Below are 17,352 nucleotides of genomic sequence, written 5' to 3'. Positions count from 1 at the left end.
TGCTTCAGTGGAGGTACAGCCTAGATAATACTTAGAATACCAGATACATATTTAGCATTTAAAAGCAATCCATGTGATTTCTTTACCAGTCGTTCATTATTTTGTGTATCAGCCTCCACACAAAGCCGAGCGCAGTGCGGTATACTGTAATGATGCTGCAGTCAGTCTGCCCGGACTGCACCTGAACCATCTTAAAAACACGAAGCCTCCAATAAGCTCATTTGTAAAAGTTAGTAAAGAATGGCGCTATATAATCTAAGGAAGCTGAATGTGAACTCCTAGCTGGAGCAACGAGAGAGGGAGAGAGGGGGCGGGGCAGAGAAGGAGGCGGAGACGCTGCTAGGCAACCGGCTCCTGAACATTCCACTCCGCTGAGCAGAGACCGTTAGGATTTAAAAATGCCAAAGTTCCGAGCGCCGTTAGTATGGGCTGCCAGAAATGAGGAGAAAATAAATACAGCTTTTTATAAATGTGTGCATTCAGATATCATTTAGAAATCTACTTACAACATTTAACAGTTAGCTAAATATTTAAATACATCTTAAATCTCTTAACTAGCTTTAACATTTAGCTAAATATTTAAATGGCCGCTAAATCTGGAGTTTGTATGCAAATGAGCTCCGCCCGCTTTGTGCTTTCACACGGTTTGATTGGCTCTTCTAATGTTGAAATTTGCATATTTAAACATTAGAATAAGTGTGTGTGTCAATACTTGTGTGTATCAGTGTCTGTCTATGTGTGTGTCTGTGTCTGTGTCAGTGTGTGTGTCAGTCTGCTAAGAAATAAATGATGATGATGATGATGATGAAGAGTGTGTGTATGTGTGTCTCCCTGTCTCTGTGTGTGTTTGTGTATCAGTGTCTGTCTGTCTCTGTGTGTGTGTCAGTGTGCGTGTGGGTCAGTGTGTGTGTGTGTGTCTGTGTGTCTGTGTCTGTCTGTTTGTGTGTGTGTGTGTGTGTCAGTGTGTGTGTTTGTCTCAGTGTGCATGTGTGTCTCTGTGTGTGTGTCTGCCTGTCTCTGTGTGTGTCTCAGTGTCTGCCTGTCTCTGTGTGTGTTTGTGTCTCAGTGTCTGTCTGTGTGTGTGTGTGTCTGTGTCTGCATGTGTGTGTGTGTGTGTCAGTGTGTGTGTGTGTGTGTATGTGTGACTGCCTGTCTCTGTGTGTGTCTCAGTGTCTGCCTGTGTGTGTGAGTGTGTGTCTGTGTGAGTGTGTGTCTGTGTGTGTGTGTGTTTCTCTCTCACAAATATTACTCTTCAGTAATTCATACATAGACACGCTGTGGTAACTTCAAGAAGCTAAAATGTAAGAGTGTTAATTAAACGAAGCGCCTGACGCCGCTCGGAACTTTCGCTCCACTTTATCGCTCCACTTGAAATGCTCTTTGTATGAATTGAAGTGACTGAGAGACACACACACTGAGACTGCGACAGACACACACACACACACTGAGATAGACACACTCACTGAGACACACACACTGAGACACACACACTCACACACACTCGCACACTGAGACACACACACACTGAGACGCACACTGAGACAAACACACACACACACACACTGAGACAAACAGATACTGACACACACACACACAGTTACTGACCCGCACACAGACAGATACTGACACACACACACAGATACTGACACATACAGTTAAATATTTAACTAAATGTTAAGTCTATTTAAGAGAGATTTAAGATGTATTTAAATATTTAGCTAAATGTTCAATCTAGTTAAGAGATTTAAGATGTATTTAAATATTTAGCTAACTGTTAAATCTAGTTAAGAGATTTAAGATGTATTTAAATATTTAGCTAACTGTTAAATCTTGTAACTAGATTTCTAAATGATATCTGAATGCACACATTTATAAAAAGCTGTATTTATTTTCTCCTCATTTCTGGCAGCCCATACTAACGGCGCTCGGAACTTTGGCATTTTTAAATCCTAACGGTCTCTGCTCAGCGGAGTGGAATGTTCAGGAGCCGGTTGCCTAGCAGCGTCTCCGCCTCCTTCTCTGCCCCGCCCCCTCTCTCCCTCTCTCGTTGCTCCAGCTAGGAGTTCACATTCAGCTTCCTTAGATTATATAGCGCCATTCTTTACTAACTTTTACAAATGAGCTTATTGGAGGCTTCGTGTTTTTAAGATGGTTCAGGTGCAGTCCGGGCAGACTGACTGCAGCATCATTACAGTATACCGCACTGCGCTCGGCTTTGTGTGGAGGCTGATACGCAAAATAATGAACGACTGGTAAAGAAATCACATGGATTGCTTTTTAATGGTAAATGTGTATCTGGTATTCTAAGTATTATCTACAGTTAATAACTCAGCTATATTCATATTCAGAATGTGATACAGTATTAAGACAGGGTCCAGTATTAGAAATAAATAAACACGCTTTAAGAGAAACAGCAGTGATGTTTATTGCCCATTCCCATCCATTCTCTAGATGTTTCTACATTGTGGTTGCAATCCACAGGGACAAGGGACTCAGCGATGTTAAATAAAAAACTAGAGCCCACAATTAACCAATATAGAAAGAAGGGGGGAGAAATGTATTGCCTGCGTGCAGCACCTTCCACTTTCCTCTATTAAATTTCATTTGCCATGTGTCTGCCCAGTTGTGAATGCTGTCGAGATCATTTTGAATGACCTTTGCTGCTGCAACAGTGTCTGCCACTCCTCCTATTTTTGTGTCGTCTACAAATTTAACAAGTTTTCTTACTATACCAGAATCTAAATCATTAATGTAGATTAGGAATAGCAGGGGACCTAATACTGATCCCAATGTGCATTATAAATATGGGAGTGTCACAAAGACGGCCGGAGTGGGTGGCGTCAGACCAGAAGCAGGAAATAAACAGACAGAGATTTGGGGTTTGGTGAAGCTGAGCGAATGCTTTCACTCAGCATTTAATAAACCGAACAGAAAATAAAAGGTTTTAACACAAAAACACGGGACACGTCACTTCACGCCAAAAATAAAGAGACAAACAAAACGGACTATACAGTAAACAGACGGACAGACACACAAACAAACACGGTGAGTTTGAAATAAACAAGTATCGTGCTGGTCCTACCAGCACGTAATAGCAATTGATATTTAAACTTTTATTTCCCCTTCTCTCACCCGTTCTCCACTCTCAAACACCCAACCCTGACTGAATGAAACGTGCATCTATATATACTGTTGTGCTGGGATTCAATTACTCATTAATTATTTACTTAAATCCCAGCACGTGAATTAATTCTGTGCAATCCCGTGCTCACATATTACATTTAACCAGCACGTGAAGTGATTTGTGCTCTCCTCGTGCCTAAATACAAATCTACCTTTTTAAATCACACGTGAAACACAGACCCGTTTATATCCCGTGTACCAATCTATACACCAACATTAACACACGCACGCAACATACAACACATAATATACACACAGGGGCGGGGCACATTGCCACATATACCCCCCCCCCCCCTGTGCAAAGCACACATGGCCTCAATGGCCACCTCCCCCCTTAAAAGTCTCGGGCTGGGAAGGGAGGCTTCAGTGGGCCCATGGCTGGCCATGCTGTCAGCACCCCTGCCGATAGTGGCACGGCTGACAGCATGCTGGTCCACGCCTGCAGCAAAATTGCTGCGGGGAATGCTGGTCTCCTGACCTCTCCCCCGATCTCCGGCAGCGAAACTGCTGCAGTGGGAGCAGGTCTCCGGACCTCCCCCACGATCTCCGGCAGCGAAACTGCTGCTGGGGTTGGTGGTCTCCAGACCTCCTCCCCCTTCTTCGTGGCCGACAGCTCCCCTTTCTGGGGCTCCGGCCACCGTACTCCCTGTGGTGGAGGTACGGGAAGCAGAGGCAGCTCCTGCTCCTCTGCTCCTGGAAGTGGCGGAGGCAGAGGCAGCTCCTGCTCCTCTGCTCCTGGAAGTGGCAGAGGCAGCTCCTGCTCCTCTGCTCCTGGAAGTGGCAGAGGCAGCTCCTGCTCCTCTGCTCCTGGCGGTGGTGGTGGCAGAGGCAGAGGCAGCTCCTGCTGCTCTGCTCCTGGCGGTGAAGATGGTGGAGACAGAGGCAGCTCCTGCTGCTCTGCTCCTAGAGGAGGAAGCGGTGGAGGTGGTGGAGGCAGAGGCAGCTCCTGCTGCTCTGCTCTTTGCGGTGGAAGCAGAGGCCATGGGGCTGATGCTGGCCACTTAGAGGGAGGCTGTGGCGGTGCTGGCTCCCTCTGCTGTGGCGGGTGTGCGCCGTGCTCCCTTCAGCAGCATAAATAGAGGCTGCTGGGGACATCAGCATCCTGCCCTTCTCCCCCCAGAAAAATTCAGGGGGTTGAGCCTGTAATTCCTCCCCTTCTGGCTCTTGGGACGGCAGCGATGGCTCCTCCCCCTTTAGCTCTCGGGATGGCAGCAGCAGGTGAACCAACAGGCATGCTTCCTCTGCTGGTGTAGATGGGGACAACAGGCATTGTTCTTCTGCTGGTGGAGGTGGAACCAGCAGGTATTCTCCCTCTGCTGGCAGCATGGGTCCTAGGGCTGTGGAAGCCCCGACTTTCCTCTCTTCGGGCTGTGGACGCACCGACTCCTCCCTTTTGGGCTGTGGACACACCGACTCCTCCCGCTTGGGCTGTGGACGCTCAGGCTCCTCCCGCTTTTGCTGTGGACGCTCAGGCTCCTCCCACTTGGGCTGTGGAGGCAAAACCAGCAGGCATTCTTCCTCTGCTGGTGGCGACGGGGACAGCAGGCATTCTTCCTCTGCTGGTGGACCTGCTACCTGGGCTGCTGTTCCACTTATAACGGCCTCCAGGTAGCTGAGGACCAACCCCACACCTTCCTCCCAGGTGCTTAGGGTGTGTTCCCTTGAATACGCCTCCCATCGCTCTCTGTCCATCAACCACAGGAACCGGACGGCTACTGGTATAGACTGGGCCTCCAGCCCAGCATTCTCCAGGATCCAGTCCCGCACTTTGATGGCGTCTTCTGCCATTTTTTTTTTCTTCTTTTTTTTTTTAATCCAAAAATGCGGTTCCTGCTCTGGCCTGAGTCCTGGAGGCGCTGTAGATCCCACGCAGGACATCACGTTTGCTTGCTTTCGCTCAGCATTTAATAAACAGAACAGAAAATAAAAGGTTTGAACAGACAAACACGGGACACGGCACTTGCGCCAAAATAAATAGACAAACAAAACGTACTAAACACTTAACAAACGGTGCACGGAGAGACAAACAAACACGGTGAGTACAAACACTTATTATTATTATTATTATTATTTATTTCTTAGCAGACGCCCTTATCCAGGGCGACTTACAATCACAAGCAAATACAAATACATTCAAGTGTTACAATATAAGTCATACAGTAGTATGATAGTTCAGGATATGATTAAGTACAAAATACTACAGATTAAACACTTGGTAGATTACAATATTCTGAGGTACAGGATTAAATGCAGTAAAATAGGGGGCAGATAAGAGCAAAATAAAGCATATTTAAATGAAGGGTGATAGTGTCCCAGGATACAAACAGAGGAGTTCTACAGGTGCTGTTTGAAGAGGTGAGTCTTAAGGAGGCGCCGGAATGTGGTCAGGGACTGGGCAGTCCTGACAACTGTAGGAAGGTCGTTCCACCACTGCGGAGCAAGGGTGGAGAAGGAGCGGGCTCGGGAGGCAGGGGAGCGTAGCGGAGGTAGAGCCAGTCTTCTAGTGCAGGCGGAGCGGAGAGGTCGAGTGGGGGTGTAGGGAGAGATGAGGGTCTGGAGGTAGCTGGGTGCAGTCTGATCAAGGCATCTGTAGGCTAGTACAAGAGTCTTGAACTGGATGCGAGCGGTGATCGGGAGCCAGTGGAGCGAGCGGAGTAGTGGAGTAGCGTGGGCGAAGCGAGGCAGAGAGAACACCAGGCGAGCAGCAGAGTTCTGGATGAGCTGGAGCGGACGGGTGGCGGACGCAGGGAGGCCAGCCAGGAGGGAGTTGCAGTAGTCTAGGCGGGAGAGTACCAGGGCCTGGACCAGGAGCTGGGTAGCATAGTTGGTGAGGAAGGGTCGGATTCTTCGGATGTTGCTCAGGAAGAATCTGCAAGTGCGTGCCAGAGTGGAGATGTGCTGGGAATAAGGGGGCTGATTATTATTTTACTTTACGTTCTCCTTCTCTCTCACCCGTTCTCCACTCTCGAACACCCAACCCCGAGTGAATGCTACGTGTCTCTATATATACTGTTGTGCTGGGATTCAATTATTAATTAATTATTCACTTGAATCCCAGCACGTGAATTAATTCTGTGCAACCCCGTGCTCACATATTACATTTAACCAGCACGTGAAGTGATTTGTGCTCTCCTCGTGCCTAAATACAAATCTACACTTTTTAAATACACGTGAAACACAGACCCGTTTATATCCCCGTGTACCAATGACTATACACCAACATTAACACACGCACGCAACATACAACACATGATATGCACACAGGGGCGGGGCACATTGCCACACTCATGTATTCATTTCTTTATTGATTGATTGATGTGTGTGAAAGGGCTCCATTGCCATGGCAATCCCAGCTCACTAAGAAACACATGGCTGTTTGTGACGAGAATGAAACAAGTCCCTCTTCTAATCCTTTCTGGACTGTGCTGCCTCCGGGCTGTTGAAAAGAATAATTAAAAACCCACACCCGACTGTCATTGCTGATACCGGGTGTTTTTCACTATCCATTGAAGTCTCGCAGTTTTATAATAAAATATTATAATAAAATATTTTATCATAATAAAACCGGTAAGCCGGTTTTATAATACAGTCACATGAATCCCCATTCATAAAAGCCTCGTGCAGAAGGTGACAATCTCCCAAGTTAATTCATTGATTAATTGTTGCTAATAGGGAGATGGTCATCTGTATAAAAGACTGCATCTTTCTGCGCTCATGGAGAGTGTCTAGAACTGGAGTGAGGAGGTAAATCAAAAACAATAATTTGAAAGAAACAATTGCTATACGTGTTGGCTCAAAACCAGCACAATACTTGCTTGTTGTCAGTTTATTTTGGCTAACACACCTTTTTGTTTGTGTAGTCTTGTGTTTGTTTAAATCTTTTATTTTCTATTGTTTAATAAAGCACTGAGCGCCGCTGCGCCTCAGCTTCACCCGCATTCATTGTTTTGGTTTCTGTTTCTGGTCTGACGTCACCCCTGCAAAGCCATCACTTTCACATGCATGCACTCCTTTTCCAGTAGGCTCCATAGTGTGGAACACACCCTGTTTTTCACAGAACAGGACAGGTATAGAAGCCTCTAATAACCTTGCAGTAAAGAGCATAATTTTATTACTCTCTCTTGTGGTCACAGAGTGTAGTGCAGTCTGTGCTGCTAAAGATTCTCTTACCATAAGAGGCTCAGCTGTCTGAATTTACTGTGAATATTTATAAAAGTAAAGAACATGAGAAATTCCTCTAAAAGATGTATTGAACTCAGTGTTTTAAATGACTGAATCAACCCTCCTTTTTTCTTTTATCTAGATTAAAGTTGGAAAATGCTTCCAGTACCTGCAGCAGAAAGACTGCGGGCATCTCATGCAAGGATGTGAGAAGAGAAAAGAGTAGGGATGAAACAGAGGAACAGAGAGCAGCAGAAAGCATGCAAGTGGAGTATAGGGAGGAAGAAAAGGGAAGCAGAAAAGAGCAAAGAAACAATGAGAAAGTATAGGAGAAATCTTTCAAAATGACATGAACCAGAACCACAACTTAATGAGAATCATTTGACAAACTCACCGTCAAAAGTTCTCTTTTCAGCTCAGTCACTAGGGAAGGCAGTAAGTGGAGTAAACCGGGCACTTCCAAAGAGCCCCAGGAAGAAAAGTGTCATGGGAAAGAAACTGGCAACTCAATCTGGTTTGGCTCTGGTAGATAAGCACGCTTCCACACAAAGAGCTGAAGTTGGTGAAACAGAATGTCAGGTTTGTGCATTCTATGAGATTGATTGTGTGTCTCGTCAGCTGCCTGGATGAAAAGACTGCATCACTATCAGAAGGGAGGATGCACAAGAAAAAGAATGCACAAAAAAGTGCTCCTGATGACGGTTCTTGAAGCTCACCGCCTCTTCAAGAATGAATATCCTGATGGAAAAATCAGAACATCAAAAAAAGTTTGCAGCATTGCGCCCTGTGCACGTTCAACCTGTCTGTCTGTCGTTACCATGACAACACAGAGATGCTACTAGATGGTTTGAAAAAGGTTTGTCAAAATATTCCCAATGGAAATCTCCTGGTCATTGGGTCACTTTGCAACTGGCAGAGGAAATGCTGCCTTGGCCAGTGTGACACATGCCAAGACCTTGCTAGTTCTATCAATCAGGTAATACAAGGCAATGATAATGAAGATACAATTGTACACTACTACCAATAGATGGCTAACAATAAAAAGGAACTGCTTGAGTCAACATTACACGATGCCAAGGAGGAGCTCAAACCCAGCGGACCATTCTGCAGAGCCACAGTTTTATTGCCAAGGTGCAACTTCACTATAAAGCAGCAAGCTGAAATAATGTCAGCTCAGTGGATAACAGAAGGAGGGACTCTGTTTCCAGCAGTTCTCACAGCTCAGTCTGTTAGTGCTTCTTATGCTGTGCTCAGTGATGAACGGCAACATGACACATTTGCAGTTGTTTGCTACAATCGGGCTATTCTTGATGAAGCCTCAACTTCAGCCAACATCTCTAACTTGCACATCTTTTCTGATGGTGCTGCTAGCCAGTTTAAAAACAGATTCATCTTGTCCACCTTTACCATGCTGAGCAATGTACACTGTAGTCTGCATTGAGCTGTTTGGAGCTTTCTTGCCACAGCACACGGTAAAGGGCCAGTTGATGGGGTTGCAGGTAAAGTAAAGCGTGCAGTTTGGAGGCGCATTCTGCAAAAGCATGCTGTTGTCAACACAGCAGAAGAATTTGCTAAGGTGGCAAAAGAAGCATGCTCAAATGTGAGCATCATTTATATTACAAAGCATGTGGTAAAGAAGGCACAAGATGAATGGGCAAACAGGTGGGAACAGAACTGTCCAAAGAAAACCCCAAACACACACAGCATTCACTATGCTAGAACACTTAGCAACACTGAACTTGAGGTCAGCGCAGTAGGTCCATTTGTGGAAGAAATTCAGCCTGACTGGAAAGTGGTCAGTGTGTTTGGCATTGTGGATCAAGCAACAGCTATGACAAAGTATCCATTCAAAACCATTGAACTGGCAGTAAATGAGTACTGCATTGTTATGTATGAAGGCAAGTGTTCCCCTGGCATAGCTGAAGAAACCATACCGGCCCTGCCAGAGGAGCTCCTCAGTGTTTTGCATCCATGCAAAGAGGCTGGAAGTGGCCGACACAAAAGGATGTAACGTGGTACCTTGCTTCACATGCATTTCCCACCTCAGACATGGAAATCTGCATTCATTTTACTTGTTCAATCACACGCTTCAGTTCAGAAACATTACTAGCAAATTCACAGGACCTAAAACCTCAGGTCCCACTGAGATCTGAACTCAGGTCGCTGGATTCAGAGTTCAGAGTGCTAACCAGTACACCATGGAACCGATGGTGATGGGTCTATCACTGCCCCTACTCCAAGGTATCAAAGTCCCTACTGATGACCCTTCGAGCGCCCAGTCTTAACCATGTCTCATTGCACACAACCGTCAACATTTCAACATTTGGTACCGATAAACATCACATGTTGGAAGTCTGTCAGAATCTCAGAGCTGTAAAATGTCATACCTTATTAATTCTGTATTGATGGTACAAACATTTGATGGGAGCAGGTTTGTTGTCAAAAGCAGAGCACTGTTGGTATTTCGTTTTAATTTGGAAGCCTCATGTTTGTGCTTGTGCTGTGTCTGTGTAAATGTGTGCATACGAATGAACTGGAAACAATGTCATGATTTCTTGTTTGAAATGAGCTCGCCAAATAGAGGCAGCTTTATTTTCCACCATGCTGCATTTACGAGTGTACTTATTAACAAACATTTCTATGTTGTGGATAACTATTCAACACTAGCTGGTGTGCTCCTTGCTTTGTTTAACAAAAGCTCTATTTCATAACCCATGATTAGTACTCACTTTAACTTGAGAAAAGCCTTCAGCAGGCCTACGCATTTCTGGTGTAGTACCCTGTCTTATTACTGTGTTATTACATTATAAAAAGGAGGGCTGTTCTGCTGTAATATCCTGTCTTATTACTGTGTTATTACATTATAAAAAGGAGGGCTGTTCTGGCTTTCTCTTTTGGTCAGTGAAAATATTTGCAGTCTGTGTTGTGTTTCAGGTAGGATTGTGTCTGATGGTTTGTTTTACTTTGTTTAAAATGAAGTTGAAGCCTAAAGGAGTTTCATGTTGAGGATCTGTTTCTATCCCTCACTGCCAGGGGTGGAATCAAGGGGAAATGAATCCCAGGTGTGGAGATATTAGCGTCAGAGCCACTTTATTACTCTCTCTATCTCCCTCTTGTGGTCACAGAGTGTAGTGCAGTCTGTGCTGCTTGGCTGTGGAATTGCAACAGAAATCCCTTCCCATGCTGGTGGAATGACATGCTGTAACCTCTATGCTGACACACACTGATGTCAGTCTGCAGGAATATCTGGGGTATGGAACAGACAGCTTACAGCAACTCTCACAGAGGAGAGCAAGGGGAGAATCATTGTGTTTGAAATGCTGGATGCTAAAGGGACATTTTAACATTCTTTAATATTCACTGGCAGGGGTGGAAGTTGCAGATGTTGAGATATTAGAGTCAGTGTTTCCCAGCATGCATCACTGTGAGCAGCTCCTTCCTCCAGACACAGACCACACGGTAGTTTTTAGGTGACTGGGTGTGAGGAGCCTTGTGTTAACAATGGGAGAACTGGGCTGACTGGGGAGGTAACTGCTGCCTATTTCAATTGTCTTATTACTGTGCTATCACATTATGGACAGCAGTGGTGCTCTGGCTCCCTCTTGTGGTCAGTGTGAATGATGGCAGTGTGTGCAGCTTGGCAGGGCACTGATGCCTGTTTCCAGGCTATACAAACACAGAGAGGGATTCAATCAAACACTAAGTTCACAGTTTAATAGAAGAGTGGATTAATTCTATTTGTATCAGTGTTCTAAGCGCTGCACTTCTGTTTCAATAAGTGTCACAGACAGTTCTATGAGATCTGAGCTGTGAACACAGGTGGGACTTGATAGGGTTGGGTGACTCACAGTACAGTTAGATTATCCTTCCTGAAGTTTTATGTTTAGCCTCTCAGTGCTTTCCTGCTCTCTAGGAGGGGCATTAGAAATCTGCCTGTTCACAATGAACTGGCCCATAAGTGTTGAGACATGTGTGCCAGGGAGATGCTGCACACATAAGGAATGAAGGAGACCAGGTGGGTAACAAGGATGACAAGACAATGAAGAATAAACTGACTTTAATAACGCTGATGTGCTGATCCTGAATAAAAAATAAAAATTCATTCAGGGACTTCTGAGTTCCTCATTTAAAAATGTGTCTGAAATTGAGATAACATCATTTTTATTATTATAAGTTATAATCCAAGTTAGAAAAAGAAGACTAAAGCACCCAATCTTCCATCTATTTGAGGTGCACACCATGTTAATATATGGGGCATTCCATACCAACTCAACCAGTGCAGATTTTACTAGAAAAAATCACCTGGGGGGTTTCTGACATGCTGAGTGCAGAAACTATGGTTGTTATTTTTTTTTTTTAATTTCTCCTTCGACCTATGACCTTGGAAGGGTCAACAAAAAATGAGAAATTATGTTGTAATCAAACTGCCATGTTTCTTCAATTTTGCATTGTCCGGAGTTAGATCTAGAGAAACAAGTGACAGGGTTTGCTTCCAGTGGCACCAGCTTGGAGCTGAGGGGTTATCAATGCCCCGTTCACACTAGCACACCCGTACCGGTACGGGAGTGTTTACACTAGCAAATAACCGAGCCGAGCCGGAACCAAGCCGTGAAACTCCAGCCCTGCAACATATCTGAGTCTGGCTCGGGGCCAAAGCAGGCTGTGGGCGGGGATTTGTGTCATTCTGTTTGTTTTTTTTTTGCTTCTTTTTACATTTATAAACAGTGGTATGTATTTCTTGTTGTTATGCTAATCTTTTAAAAGGTTTGACACGAGTCCTTGTAAAAGTAAAAAAACAAAATAGCTTAAACGTTTTTTTAGTCAAACGCGGACATCAGGTAATAACAAAGAAATGACGCTAGTTTCCAACAAAGCTGATAATACAAACGACTGTGTTTTCAAGTTTATTTTTTTAATAAAAAAAAGAAAATAAACCGTACCTTTTTTGCCTTAAGTCTGATGGCCATATTCATCTTCAAAAGACTCAGACTGCGACTCTCTTCCAGAAGCATTCTTCTTTTCTTTTTATATTCAATCCTTCGATGCATTTCAGCCGTGTTATTCAGCAGGTAAAACACAAAGATGCAAAAAAACACAACGAAAACATCCTGATCCGCCACAGCAACCGCCATTCTCACTGTCGTTTGTCGTCTTTGAAAACTTGCTGCTCAGCACGTTCATTATTCGTGACGTCATTCGCTCGGTTCTCCCCTCTCTCGTGTAAATGCGAGCCGAACGAGCGGAGACACACCAGGCCGGCTCGGCTCAGGTGTGCAGGTGTAAACGTAGCACAACTTGCTTATGGGACTTGGAGTTTTTTGTTATCATGACATATTTGATTGAATACTGCTCAGTTCTCCCAAGTGATCCAGGCTGATTCAAGTTCAGGATGCTCTCTAATTAAGTATGACCCCATTTTTGGGGGGTTTTGCCTCTGGGCTTCTCGCCCTGGATTGTAAGTCAAGGCGCCTGGGCCTAACTACTGTTCTTAGCTGTTGGCAGGACTTGAAGACGACATTGTAGTTTCTGGAAAAATTAGCAATAAACAAATTTCATTTTGACATTTTCTTTTACAAAGCATTTCAGCTATTGAATGACACCTCTCCATGCGTCTGACATTTTCATATTGTTTAATCCTGTCCAATACAAAGTGGACTATTCAAAGTAGTGTCCGATACATTCAACAAAACTTTTAAGGTTCCAAGTCAGGTCTACATCAACAATTATACAATTCTTAAGACAATTTGTTAATTCGTAATATTTTACCTCATGGTTTGACTTTTATCTTTCAAAATTTGAGTTAACAAAAACAAAGACCATTTCAATGTGTTAAAATATTTTTCCTTAATTGCAACCGTATAGTAAAACCACATACATTTCTTTATTACTTTCTTCTTCTCTCCTCAAGCTGCCGTCTGTTCCAAATGTTGGATTTGTTGCCTTTTCTTTTTAAGGAACACCAGTAAGTTTTCATGGCAGCTAGAAAATAGAAAAGTATATTTAAATATGCATGTACCATTTTCTGTACATATATAGGCTGATATACTGATAATACATTGAATCTCAATGTCTTTGAAATCATGTAATTCCACAACAATGTCTATTTATTAAACCGAAAAATAATGTATTTTTTAATGTTTTAACAAACGAACACACACACGGGAAAAGGGCAGGATGGATTGAGTTCATATCATTTACTTATGTTAAAAGTTTCATTTTAAATGTTAAAATAAAATGTAAAAAATATTTCTAGTTGGAGCAAGTGTGAGAATATTATTCGAAATATGTGGGGAAATAGCGCCCCCTTTCAAGCTGTTGGTTAGAAAAGCTTACAGCACCTGGTATTCCCAGGCGGTCTCCCATCCAAGTACTAACCAGGCCCGACCTTGCTTAGCTTCCGAGATCAGACGAGATCGGGCGTTCTCAAGGTGGTATGGCCGTAAGCGGAAAGCTCTAGTGGTTTAGTATGTTCCATAGTAACTAATACCGGAATACTGCTACACGAGGAAAAAATCATTGCTTAAAATGAATGAATGAACGAATGAATGAATGAATGAATGAATGAATGAATGAATGAATGAATTAATACATAAATATCGACATAAATGTATTTATTCCCATACGTATTAATTTATTCATTCCAATATTTACATATTACTTTATTTATTTCGATAATTGCGGGTGGTCGGACAAACTTCATACAAGATTCTCGTCTGTATTGTTCTTTCAGTAGCCTAAATACCAAATTTAAACGACACCAAAACTGACCACGGGGTAAGAACAAATAAAAAAGAAAAACGCATGTGCAGGGCCATAAAACGACACACACACGCACGCACAGACACACACATACGCACGCACGCACACACACAACCTCCAAAGCAAACTTTATACTGAAGTGAAAATAAACACGTAAAGAAGCAGAAATGAGCTCAAATTCAAATAAATCTAAATCATTCCTTGTGTCCTGACCCTGCCTTCTGACGACCCCCCACAAATCCACACACCGTTATTAAAACAGCCGATCTCAGTTGTATTGTGTAATGATGATAAAGGGTTAGAGATGTCATTGGACTCCGCTGACGAGGAGCAGCAGTAGGTTTAGTGGTCATTTGTTTATGCTCGACAGATGATTCGGCCAGGAGGGACACAGACCTGCACTTGCTCAGGGCAGACATATTTTACACTCAATTCTGTATCGCCAACACTTCATTGGCATGAAAAACTTGACTAAACCATCTTTGGAAACACTAGTATTAAAATATTTTATATGTGAATCTTGCAAAATTAAAAAAAATATTAAATATCGGTAGTTCGATACAGCCTCTTTTCTTCTGTACAATATTTTATATAATTCTATGCATTTCAGTGGGTAGTTCTAACCGCAAGTCAGACACACCTGAATTCTTCCCGGTCTTTCCCCACCATATTTTTTGTCAAATAATCTGGCCAATCAAATGTTCCATTAAACATTTTAGACTCGCAAGTAACCAATCAGATGTAAAGCATTCGTTCTGCCCCCAGAACAAGCTTGGTTTCCAAAAACTCAACTGAACCGGACGCATCATTTTAAAGCGCAAATATTGCGGCGGGTTTGAGTTTTGAAGATTAGTAGCGGGTGAGTTGTTAACCATTTCATAAAATCCTGGATTTATATTGGTCAGTGATATAAGAACAAGCAATTAAAGTAATTGTGTGCTTTCGTAATATTACTAACCTGCAACTAAGCAAATGTAACAGTCTGGTGATTCAATGAATTGTAGCGCTTATGGAACCCCCATGCTTCCTGTTTCCAAATATGGGTATCAGTGAGTCTGTTTCTTTAACACGACCCCCCCTTCTGTGCCCGCAGTAAACACGTGCACAGTCAGTTGCCTGCATGTTAATTAACAATGTGCAAACGAGTGCTAGAGCTACCGTCCCAGGAATACATCTGAAATTTCTATATGCTGTATCTTCACTGTCCTGCATTGCTATTATATTTTATTAATAGGTAAGCGATTTCTCCTTACTTTGATTTTATTGATTAAAAATAGCAGGATTTGCTGTAATAAAGCTTTAAGTAAAACTTTATTTTTTTTAGCAGTGTGGAGTAGTGGTTAGGGCTCTGGACTCTTGACCGGAGGGTTGTGGGTTCAATCCCAGGTGGGGGACACTGCTGCTGTACCCTTGAGCAAGGTACTTTACCTAGATTGCTCCAGTAAAAACCCAACTGTATAAATGGGTAATTGTATTAAAATAATGTGATATCTGTATAATGTGAAATAATGTATAATGTGATATGTTGTAACAATTGTAAGTCGCCCTGGATAAGGGCGTCTGCTAAGAAATAAATAATAATAATAATAATAAATAGTGTGGCCGCCATGTGGATGATTCTGTTCAATACAGCTTTGCAAATAAATACATATTTGAAGCGGCTATATTCTAATACTTATAAAAGAATAATATTTTTTTTTTATTTGAGTGATTTCTGTTATTTACAGAGGCAGTTGTATTTCCCATTTTACTCGGTAAATAGAAAAAAAAGAGAATATTGTTTATACATTCGTCCGCCATTTTGACTGAACTGCAGTTAAATATAGTTCAAAACTTGAACGGTTTATAATATGTGTTTAAGATGTTCCAAATATGTATTTGTCATTTATATAGTACATTTGTATTGTATGGTTACTAAAAAAAAAGAATTAAAAAAAAAAAGCACTTTAAATAAGTTTCCTTTTAATTAATGCACCACGTGTGTATTGTGTTTTACACAGTCAGTTGCCTGCATGTTTATTTCCAATGTGCAAACGAGTGCTAGAGCTACCGTCCCAGGAATACATCTGAAATTTCTATATGCTGTATCTTCACTGTCCTGCATTGCTATTATATTTTATTAATAGTTCGTGGAGACCGGAGATTACGAAGAGTGGAGGACTCGATCCATTGCATCTACCGAGACGGCTTGTAATATTGCAGCGGGACTGTACAGTTCAGCAGAAGGACTTGTTTTTTTATATATTTAAGGCCTCCGGAGGTACTTTAGTCGTTGTGCACAACTGATAGAAACATTTTGTTTTATTCTATATTTTTATTTCCAATGTTTTTTTTTTTTTTTTTTACTGTGAACAATATTGTAACAACTTTAATTGCTACATATATATTACTTTTATAAACATTTTTTTCATAAAGTATATTTGTTGTTGCTGAGTGATTCTTTATAATAAAGTAACCTGGTATAAATATATTAAGGCATCTGTATAACGTAAAGTACGTTTTCTTAAGAAGGGTATACGCAGCATTAGAGAGAGATCTCCAGAATTCACATATATTTTCCGTGAACTTAATTCTCAATGTGACTCATTGTGATAGTCGGTTACACTTACTCGGTGGGAACCTTTGTTACAGGGAGATGTTGGAGAGCGGGATTCTGGGAAGAGCTGAGTTCGTGGTTCCAGATGTGTGATTTTCAATAAAGTGTGTTCATTTAGAAGTAATACACAGTGTGAGTCTAACCGTTTGTGGAAACCCCCCAATCTATAACATTACTTGTACGAGAGCAGCCTGTTTCCTGTTTTGTGTGTGAATACATCATGTAGTCAAATGTTTCCGCATTTTCTGAAACATTATCACGTTAGTATAAACTACACGTTGACAATGTAATCCATGTTAAAAAAAAAACAAAACTTTATACCGTAAAGACTTTTTTCATTATATATATATATATATATATATAATGTGTATCTCAATGGTTAACACGATTTCTGCTTCAGGGTTAAACCGAAAACTCGCCGAATTTGCAGGAGTGTTTTTGAATAGACGCACGCGCAATCAGTAATTTAAATTAAACATCTTCATGTTTTGTGGCGATTTAAAAGTGAAATCCACCTTAAGAGTCAGATCAGAATAATTCTGGTATTTTTAAGTCCACCTTAAATTATGGTGTCTGAAATACAAATCCACTGCACTCGGGCGAGCGCTTTTACTGGGTGTGCCTGTCAGGAGCCCCCACTTAAACCTCTTTGA

At 42.4% G+C, this 17,352-nt stretch overlaps 2 protein-coding genes and 1 non-coding gene across 9 annotated transcripts in view; 1 reads left to right on the top strand and 2 right to left on the bottom strand.

The window, feature by feature from the left end:
- Positions 1-17,352, bottom strand: part of LOC117970347 (butyrophilin subfamily 1 member A1-like) — a 328,161-nt gene that overhangs the window by 167,058 nt on the left and 143,751 nt on the right. The gene's annotated exons all lie outside the window — the stretch shown is intronic.
- LOC131696665 (zinc finger protein ZFP2-like) overlaps positions 1-17,352 on the top strand; it is a 273,747-nt gene that overhangs the window by 247,401 nt on the left and 8,994 nt on the right. For 2 of the 6 annotated variants that reach the window (XM_059014438.1, XM_059014435.1), the window contains exon 1: positions 14,854-14,962. The exons of 1 other annotated variant lie outside the window; for it this stretch is intronic. The gene's annotated coding sequence lies outside the window, so the exon portion shown is untranslated. Of the gene's footprint in view, positions 1-14,853; positions 14,963-15,267; positions 15,338-15,362; positions 16,832-17,352 lie in introns of those variants that run through there. 3 more of the 6 variants (XM_059014436.1, XM_059014434.1, XM_059014433.1) reach the window with 3 other exon arrangements.
- Positions 13,671-13,789, bottom strand: LOC131721262 (5S ribosomal RNA). Its single transcript, XR_009319916.1, has one exon. It is a non-coding gene; the product is annotated as a 5S ribosomal RNA (ribosomal RNA).

Source organism: Acipenser ruthenus, chromosome 48 (assembly GCF_902713425.1).
Source record: "Acipenser ruthenus chromosome 48, fAciRut3.2 maternal haplotype, whole genome shotgun sequence".
Taxonomy (NCBI): domain Eukaryota; kingdom Metazoa; phylum Chordata; class Actinopteri; order Acipenseriformes; family Acipenseridae; genus Acipenser; species Acipenser ruthenus.
This window is presented reverse-complemented; position numbering and strand designations above follow the sequence as displayed.